We start from the raw sequence: 7,646 nt of genomic DNA on the forward strand, positions 1-7,646 counted from the left end.
TGCTCCTGTCGAGGACATCACATGAGTTGCTCCTTTTTTCTTCTCTTTGTCTTTTGTTTTTGTATATTTTGTAATTGGCTCGACCTCCCCCAACCAAGGCCAAATTTTGTAAAGCTAAACGAACACAATCAATGAAATACTTTTTTGCATAACTTGTGCCTTTATTGTTTACAACCCTCCTTTTTTTTTCTTGGGGGGTTGATGCCCCCTTTTTAAAGGCCACAAGTAGTAAAGAAGTTACCCGAAGTGATTCATTATTTGGATATTCACTTAGGAAGCTAAGGGAGTTCAGTCAAGGCCGAGCTATGTCGCCGAGGGGGTCGAGGGCCCTTTCCTTAGCAGGAAGCAAAGGGAGGCAAAGGTCTTAGCTTTCCTAACTTGCACTTCACCCCCACCAAAAATTGTTTAGACGAGGCTGGACTACGCCACCGAGGGGCTTGGGGCCCCTTTCCTTAGCGGTAAGGAAAGGGAGGCAAAAGCCTTAACTTTTTTTACCCTGTTTCTCATCCCCGCTAAGGAAGCTGAGCCGAGGCTACTTGATTCCACTGAGGTGTCAGGGTGAGGACCGTGCCTTAGCTGGCCTAGCTTGGCTTTCCTTAAGGGTATTTAGGGGTGTGATCTCTCGGGCAACCAAGGCCGTAGGGGCGTACCTGGGCGAGGCTGCTTGATACCACCTAGGTGTTAGGGTGAGGATCATGCCTTAGTTGGCCTAGCTTGGCTTTCCTTAAGGGTATTTAGGGTTGTGATCTCTCAGGCAGCCAAGGCCATAGGGGCGTACCTGGCCGAGGTTAGAGTGTGTTTCTTGTGCCAATGAAGTACTTAATTTATTTTCAGTGTTTTTGTTCATGATAGGCTAAAGTCATTAACCGATGCTTATAGCTGAGGTCCCCGTCGTTCCTTGCCTTAGCGAGAAAGCCAAGTAGGCATATGGCTCACAAGGAATCATGTGCCTAGACTATCGTCCAATCTGAGCATATAACCTTGAAGGAGGTTGTGTGCTTTGGACAGTCACACGGCTAAGGGGTCCTAGTAGTTAGCAAAATAAGAACTTATACACTAAAGTTGGAGTTGAGGGGGAAGAACCTTGCACTTTATTCACTGTTTAGCCACCAAAGAGTACATTCATTGATAATACATTAGGAGGTTTTCTAAATTCCAAGTCTGAGGGACCAATCTTCCATTCAAATTCTTGAGTTGATAAGTGTCTGGGCTGACGACCTGCTTGATTCTATAGGGACCTTCTCAATTGGGGCGGAGCTTGCCAATACCGGGCTTGAGCACCATGACTTTTTTTATGACAAGTTCTCCTTCTTTGTAATGTCTTTCCTTCACCCAAGAGTTGTAACAGAGGACTACCCTCTGCTAATAGGGCACAACCCTGGGTTGGGCCTGCTCCCAGACTCCTTCCAACAAATCTAGGTTGCTTCTGAGCTCTTCACCATTTTCAGCTTCATCGTACAACTCAGTTTGAAGCGTGAGCTAGCCGATCTTTGCTGGAATGACATCCTTGGTGCCAACATTTAGATTGAATGGGGTCTCTCTCGTGGTAGTCCGAGTTGTCATTTGGTAGGCCCATAGGACATTGTATAGTTCGTCAGCCCAAAGGCCTTTGGCTCTATCCAGCTTGGTCTTCAATCCATCCAAAATTGTCCTGTTGGTAACCTCGGCTAGGCCGTTTCTTTGTGGATAGCCTACCGAGCAAGGTTCAAAGTATCGACATGTATCAGCCCGTATCGACAGATACATATCATTCTGAGACCCCTCCGATGTGCCCCTATAGTGGGTGTATCGGGGATCTGACCGGTTCAGGGTGTAGAGGAGACAAACCGGCTCCCCTGAACTTGTTTTGAAAAAAAATAAATAAAACATAAAAAATAGGGTATCGATTTGCCCGATACGCTCATACCGATATATCGAGCGTATCAATATTTTGAACCTTGCTACTGAGGTCTATTGTTGCTTAATGTCGAGGCCGGCACACCATTCTCTGAATCTTGCATCATCAAATTGTTACTCGTTGTCAGTGAGCAACATGTGGGGGATGCCAAAGCGGTAGATAATGTTCTTCTAGAAGAAGTTTTGTATCATCATGGCTATGATGGTAGCCAAGGGCTCGGCTTCAACCCACTTGGTGAAATAATCAATGGCAACAATGAGGTACTTTCTGTTTCCAATGGCTTGAGGGAAGGAGCTGAGGAGATCCATACCCCACTTGGCAAAGGGTCGCAGACTGCTAAGAGCTGAAAGAGTTGTGGCTGGCCGATGGGAGATGTTGGAGGTTCTTTGGCACCAGTTGCACTTTTGTACTAGATCAGTTGCATCCTACTGAACGGTTGGCCAAAAATACCCTGTCTAAGTGCTTTTGGGGCTAGGGCTCTGCCTCCAATGTGGTTGCCTTAAATGCCTTCATGGATCTCTTGGAGCACATACTCGCCCTCCTTCCTGACGAAGGCATCGGAGGTAGGGCAAGGTAAAAGATCTTCTATACAACTTTCCTTCAAGCAGGATGTAGTGGGCTGCTTGTTGTTGGACTCGTCTAGCTTCATTCATGTTGACTGGTAGTTGCTCATGTAGCAGGTAAGAAATGATAGGGTCCATCCAACAGGGCTTGGCTTCTACAAGGAGCACCTGGACTTCTTCAATACTGGGTCGTGCCAACTTCTCAATGCGGACGGTGTGGCCAAGGGATGGACCCGAAGTGCTTTCCAATTTGGATAGGGCGTCGACCCTCATATTCTCAGCCTGTAGGACTTGTAGAAGGGTAAAGCGCTGGAAGTAGTGGGCAAGTTCCTACACGTTGGCTGAGTATTTGGCCATATTGTTTCTTTGACCTTGTACTCACTGTTCATTTGGTTCACCACCAGTTGGGAGTCACTAAAAACTTAAATGTGTTCAATGTCGAGATCTTTGACAAGTTGTAGACCAGCGAGCAGGGCCTCATACTCAGCTTCGTTGTTGGAGGCTAAGAAGTCTAGTCTCAACAAATACTCCACTTCGTTGCTGTCCAGGGTGAGGAGTCTGAGGTCTACTCCACCTCCTTTGGAGTTGGAGGATCCATCAACAAACAACTTCTAAGTAGGCCAAGGTCCACCATCATTTATAGGGCCTGGCCGAGGGGTTTGCTGAAAGTGCACTCCACCAAAAAATCAGCCAAGGCTTATGATTTGATTGCAAGCCTCAGCCGGTACTGTAGGTCAAACTAATGCAGCTCAATGGCCCATTTAGTCAGCCGTCCCAATGTCTCCAGTTTGGCAAGGAAAGACTTGAGGGGCTGGTTGGTCATAACTGCAACTTTGTAGGCTTGAAAATATGGTTTGAGTTTCCTAGCCGAGACCACCAGGGCAAAAGCTAACTTCTCCACCTCAGGGTAGCGGTTCTTGGCATCACACTTGAGGGTCGAGGTCCTGGACCTCAAGCTCCTCCTTCTTGAAGTGGTCGATGTAGAACCACAAGCTCTCGCCATGGTTTTGTCGATTGATCATGAGTGAGATGACGCTTTTCTAGCATCGTCAACTGTTGATGAAGTGGGCGAGGGAGAGACTGGAAAACTGCTCCCATGAGCTGATGGGTCAAGGGGAAGCTCAAAAAACCATTGGCGAGCCGCCCCCTTGAAGGTCGCCTAGAAGGCCCGACACATCAAGGCGTCAGAGTACCAATAAAGGTGCATGAGTGCCCTGAAGCTTTTCAAGTGATTGTCCAGGTCAAAAATTCCGTTGTACATCTCTAGCACTAGAGCTTTGAAATGCAGCGGGAGGAGCTCTAAGGTGATATCGGTAGTGAAAGCATCCATTTTCCTAGACAAAGGGTTCTGACTTGCCGATGCGTCACCTCGGCTCTCCCTAACCAAGCAGAGTTCATCTTTGACGGCACCAAGCTCCACCTGTAAGTTGACGATCTTTTGGTCGATGGGGGCCTAAGCCTCGTCCTGGTCCTCCCAGATACGAAACGGGTCAACCCTGTTCCCTTAGTATTCCGACGCGAGCGCGTTTTGGTTCCTTTTGGCCCGCCAGTCATTCAGGAGCTCTCAGAGGTCTGAGACACAAGAGGGAGAGGCACAACGTCGGCCCTCAACCCTCGTAGGCATGCTGTGGTGGCCCAATCGCCCGCCTTCGTCCTAGGGGTTTTCCTATCGATAGCAAAGTCCTTGATGTCGGCGGTGATCGCGAGACCATGTTGAGTCGTCCACTCGTCGGCTAGGGGGTTGGAGGTCCTCAACAGCTGACTAGCATGTCGGCTGCTGTTGGACTCTGAGGGGTCGGCCCTGTCAGGTCCGACTGGGCGTAAAGCTAGCGGGTTTGGAGATGATCATCCGCTATGGTGCCCCAGTCTCCCAACGGGGTGGCTACCATGTGGGCGGCTTCCTGTCGGGTGCCCCACCTCGTCTAGGTTCTATGTAATGTTGTCAAGCTGGTCGAGGACTGCTTGGAATTGGTCCATCATGGCCAAGTTCTAAGCATTCTTTGTGTTTCTTGCCATCTCGGCGGAAGCTTAGAGGTTAATTTTAAGGTGTGTTTTTTAATCCAAGGAAGTCTTAGCAATGTTTCCCATAGACGACACCAATTGTTGTTGCCTTGGGTGGGCCGAGGGCAACAAAGTAATTATGCTTCTGAGACGAGGGCTGGATAATGAGTCCGAGGTCCGCTATGGCCGAGGTCCTATGGAAGAAGAGAACACGTTAAAGGCCCCAGGTGCTATCCCGAGGCGGGGACTCCAACGGTCAAGTTAGCAAAGGTGCGATGGGAGGTGGGTGAGACCTGAATTGGGATAGCTCAAACGAGGTTGCGAGGGGAGCAATTGAATTCCAAGTAGCAGAGAGTCTAGATTCTTCACCTTAGGGGGCTCATTCCCTATTTATACTTGTGACCGCCTGGAGGTAGGTGCAAGCAGACGGCCAGGATGCAGCCCAGCCCGCATCACATGCCAACTTCTACTCCACACGATGTCCCTATTGGGTTTGCGCTGTACGCTGCCCTTTTACCACGTGTGGGTGTGCTACTGATCTGCCATAAGCGCCTACATCAATTACCATCGAGGCAAGCCCCTTGGGCTGAGACTTTGCACCCATAGGATTCTAGAGCCCCTTAGAGTTATCAGGATTTAGGTTGTGGGAGACCGAAGCCGTCAAGGCCCTACAATTGTTGCCTAATTACAGCAATTGTTATATACATATGTTCATTTAAAATTTCAGAGAGAACCTTTTTTGAAAAGAAAAGAAGTTTCTAAGCATAGCAATAAAACTTAAGGTTGTGTTTGGTTTAAAGGAAAAGGTAGGGAAAACATCTGTGAAAATATAGTGCAGCTATTTATGAACATTATGTATTTATTTTGTAAATTTCAGTAGATACAAACATGAAGATGGAAAATCATTATACACTTTTGAGGTTTCGTGAGCCAATGGCTATATATTGAAATTCCAAGACTTTAGAAATTAATATTGTAATAAAATTTTTGAAATCCTGTTTGAAGAGACATAAACGGTAACCAAACTAAAATCATATATTTTTGAAAAGGACGCTGAAACGAGACAACATCGAGTTAACTAAAGTTTTATATTAGTTGATGAGCATGTTTAATTAATAGAGATAATCATAAGCAGTTTGATCAAGAGAGATGCCATTATACAAATTTATTGATTTCAAAAGCCGTAACTATATGTAGTGAGCATGTTGATATTGAAGATTTTTTCAACAACAACAAAAAAAAAAAAGGTCTTAGGCTAAGTGTAGGTTAGGTGCCTCAAAAGTGATAAGACTTAGGTTCGGACCCCAAACAGTAGTTCTGGGCACATGCGTGGGCGTGGACAGGCTAGGTTATTATGGGTTAGGGTCGAGGTGGAGCCAAGAGAGGATTACAATCTAAGCCATGGACAAGAGAGAGCAACTAAGGCTGTGTTTGGTTTGAAGGAAAAAGAAGGAAAAGGTAGGGAAACCTTCACAAATGTTGTATAGATTTTCCTACCTTTTCCTTCCTTTCCCTACTTTTTCCTTCAAAACATAGCTTAAGTGGATTGAGGGTAGGTCTGTAGTTAGGTGGACAAAGATAAGGCGGGCTGGGTTAACTGAGGTTGGTGCAACAGAGGACAAGGCCTAGGTGGCTTGGTTTGGGCTTTGGACAATCTAAGTGAATGTAGTTCGGAGATTGGGCCTAGGGATGGCAATTTCCCCCCTAAAACCGGGGCCCCACCCCGAACGGGGCGGGTTTTCTCCGACCCTAAATAAGGATGGCGGGGATGGGGAAAATATTTTTTCCCCGAACGGGGGATGGGGTGGGGACAGGTTTTGTATATAATTCCCCGAACTCGAAGGTAAATTAATAAAATATCTCTAAGTTTAACATTGATATTTAAAATATCTCTAAGTTTTTCCTAAATTCTTAAAACCCTACGAATCCATAATTCTATTTTTGAATTACCCCTAAAGTATTATAACTTAATTCCTAAAATACCCCCAAATTCCTATATCTTGTATGTAAATTGTCCATAAAATAGATAAAAAATACAGGGATTCTCCATCCCCAACAGGGAGTGAATGCCCCACCCCGTTCCCATTCCTAATTGGGCCTAAATCAAAGGTGGTTACGGTAGGTGGCCAAAGGTTGGTGAGTTGTGATAGGCGGGTCTTTGGTTGTGGCTGGTTGTCATAGACATGTGCATACAGAAGTAGAGCACGAGTAGGGCAGGCTAAGGCAAGGTTGCTGTGGCACGAGCTATGACAAGGTTGTTGTGGCATGAGCCATATGGGATTGCTATGCCATAAACTGGATGGAAGGACACAGGGTTCAAGTCGAGCTGGCTGGGTGCTGACTCTGGTAGGTGAGTGTAGATCTGCAGTAGGCTAGATTGGGTGAGTTCAAATCAGCCCCCCACAAGACTCTGCCCCACAATGTCCCACAGCACATCCCCTCCATGTATTGGAAACATCTCCAAATGATGACATCATCATTTCAGGTATTATCATTGGGAGATGTTTCCAATACACGGCGGGGATGAGCTGTGGGATGTAATGGGGTACAGTTTTGTGGGGGGCTGATTTGATCTCAGATTAGGTGGCCGTGGGAAGGGCCGAGTTGGAGGCTAAAGCCACAAGCTAAGCAAGCAGGCTATGGTGGAGGCTAAAGCCACAAACTAGCTTAATCGGGGCTAAACAAACAGGCAATGGGTGGGGGCTAAGTGCTAGGGCTAAGGCTATGGTGAAGGTGGACAACAGATCGGAAGACCACGGGCAAGAGAATTCTCGGAAGAAGAATCTATTTATAACAAGAGAAAATCTATGATACGGAAAAGATATGATATAGAAAGAATTTAGACCAATCAAAACCCGCCCATGAATTTTGATAAATAACACCTGATTAGCTACCATGTTTATGATTTGAATTTATGGGTCAGTTGTTTTTGGGATACCATATCTTTTCCATATCATAGTCAAACCCTATTAAGAAAGTCCATGCAACACACAGGCCCCGCTTGTTCAATTTTAAATCCAACCTGAGACTAATCTAAAATTCTAAATCTAATGGACAGATATAGGTACATCTAATCCAACTGGCATGTGTTTGCAATGCTTTCAGGTTGCAAAACATTGTATTTTGTATTATTTGTACTGAACAGAATTGTATACTCTTTCCAAACTAGACTCCATTTGGAAGGA

Source organism: Nelumbo lutea, chromosome 7 (assembly GCF_056320005.1).
Source record: "Nelumbo lutea isolate HS-2025 chromosome 7, American lotus-T2T, whole genome shotgun sequence".
Taxonomy (NCBI): Eukaryota; Viridiplantae; Streptophyta; class Magnoliopsida; order Proteales; family Nelumbonaceae; genus Nelumbo; species Nelumbo lutea.